The sequence below is a fragment of the Pavona decussata genome, unplaced genomic scaffold (genome assembly GCF_977016875.1).
Source record: "Pavona decussata unplaced genomic scaffold, jaPavDecu1.1 SCAFFOLD_543, whole genome shotgun sequence".
NCBI classification, from domain to species: Eukaryota; Metazoa; Cnidaria; class Anthozoa; order Scleractinia; family Agariciidae; genus Pavona; species Pavona decussata.
In genome coordinates, this window is record NW_028145838.1 from 1 (window position 1) to 2,500 (window position 2,500).

The following is a 2,500-nucleotide window of genomic DNA, read 5'->3' on the forward strand; positions in this document are numbered from 1 at the left end:
ACAAAGGCGATGACAACCAAGAGGAAGAAAGTTGCTTTCCTGCCATCCGTTCTACAAGTAATTGGATGCCTCCTAAGTCACCCCATCCTGAAGTTGAACTTTTCTTAAACAACGTGAGAAAGGACATTCTAGAGCCAAAGAACTTAAGGAAACCAAAAGACAATCTAAATAAGGAAGAAAGGTTAGCCTTACGTAATTTAAAGCATAGTGATAATGTTATTAGAATTCAAGATAAGGGTTCAAGGTTTGTTATCTTAAACCAACAAGAGTATCACAGCAAGACGTTAGGGCAACTTAACAACAGTTTGCATTACGATAAAGTAGATTCGGATCCTACACTTGATCATTTTGAGCAGGTTAAGAACTGGGGGCGTAAATGGCTCTCTGAAGGGCAGATTAGTCAGGAGATTGCCACATGGATTACGAATTTAGAGCCAAAACCGGGGGTGGCCTTTGGAAATGTTAAGACACACAAAAGAGACAATCCACTCCGTCTTATTACGTCTTGCTGTGGTAGAGCCATTGAACGACTATCTGCTTTTACAGAATTCTACCTTAAACCACCTTCCATCATTTATTAAGGATTCCACCGATTTAATCAACAAGATAGAGGCCGTGAATGCAAAAGGCCCATTCCCAGCAGGTTCCCTGCTCGTTTCCTGGGATGTGGTTTCGATGTTCCCTAACATTGATAACAACTTAGGTATTACCGCCGTTAGAAAGGCCCTTGAATCTAGATCTTCTAAATTTCCCTCTACTGATTGCATAGCTGAGGCTGTTGAAATTTGCCTCCGTGTTAACAATTGCCAATTTTCCGAACAAAATTTTGTACAAAAACATGGTACAGCTATGGGACCAAAAAATGCGTGTAGTTACGCAGACTTAGCAATGGGCATAATCGATGAAAAAGCCAAATTAGAAGGGAACTTAAAACCGTTACTCTGGTGGCGGTATAGAGATGATATTTTTGACCTCTGGACTCAAGGGCTGCCTAAATTGCTGGAATTCACTGACTATATTAATTCTTTGTACCCCACTATCAAATTTGAATTGGTTTATTCCGATAGTTTTTTTGCACGTTTTGGATCTTACATTACACCTTAAGGATGGGTTAATTGTTTCTGACATTTATTCTAAACCTACTGACAGTCACCTCTATTTGCCATTTTCTAGTTCACACCCGTCACATTGCAAAAGGGCTATTCCTTATGGGGTAGCCTTGAGAATAAAGCGCAATTGTTCCACTGATGATTTTTTGCAAACTAGATGTAAGGAATACAAAGGGTACCTTAAGTCGCAGAATTACCCGGCCAATTTAGTTGACAAACAATTTGATAAGGCTCTTGAAATTCCAAGATCGGAACTCTTAAGCAAAAAGGTGAAAGCTAACAAAAAAGTTTTTCCTTTGGTACTCAATTATAATACAATTTTGCCGAACATTCAAAGCATCATTAGAAAGCACGCTCATTTATTAAGATCTTCACCTCTAGTCGCAGAAATTTTTCCAGCAAAATCTGTTTTCCCTGCTTACCGCCGAACCAAAAATCTCAAAGAATTTTTAGCACCTTCTAAATTCCAAACAAACCCTGCTACTAATCAGAAAAAAACGGTCAATGAGGGCGGCTGTTTTAAATGTGACAAAAATAGATGTGACTTATGTAAGAATTTCCTACTTCAAGCTTCTAAATTCCATAGCTCGGCCACGGGCAGGCATTATGCTATCCAACAAAAATTGTCCTGTTCATCCAAAAATGTAATTTATCTCGCAACATGCTGCTTCAAAAATCCGCTACATTTAGACCAGTTACTGCTTACCAGAGAAGCCTATTGGATGACGCAATTATTCACACTTAATCCACATGGCCTTAACAAAACGCGGGAATTTCGCTCCAAAAATCGTATTGATTATAGCAACTGATTAGACCCTTTCACATGTTCTTGCATTGAAAATGAATTGACACTTGTCCAGCTCCTAGTTTAATTATTTATTAGTCCTTTGTAAATAGTTTCAAATGTTATGTGACTGTCTGAATTAAAAAGAACATACCCTCAGAAATCTATGATTTTTGTTAACTTTTCTTAACATATAACTTGTTGTTTTTTTTTTTAATTATTATTATTATTATATTTCCCATTAAATTTAGGGATGTACGATACAAGAGTCACCAGCAGTCATTTTAAAGACAAAAGCTATTCTTCTCCTTACCCCCCCCCCCCCTCCCTCCTCCCTCCCCGAAACTACCCGATGTAGACTCATTTAATTGTTTTGCCCAACTAGCCCCATTCTCTCTCAAACGTTTATACACGGCACAACGAACTCGCTTTGAATTCGGCGCGCTCTTAGCTGAGAAGAAATTCATTAGCCCTAGCGTTTTGTTTGGCTTCCTTAAGCAAAGTTTTCCTGAGGACATCATTAAGTCTAATGAGGGAAAAAGTCTTCCGAGTGCAGTTTCTGCCTTGTCTAATATGCTTGCTACCAGTAGTCCTGTTTTTCAGCTAA

General features: G+C 38.6%; 1 pseudogene; it reads left to right on the forward strand.

Moving 5' to 3' along the window:
* Positions 1–58: 58 nt before the first annotated feature.
* Positions 59–1,918, forward strand: LOC146449942 (uncharacterized; annotated as a pseudogene).
* The last annotated feature ends 582 nt before the right edge of the window (positions 1,919–2,500 follow it).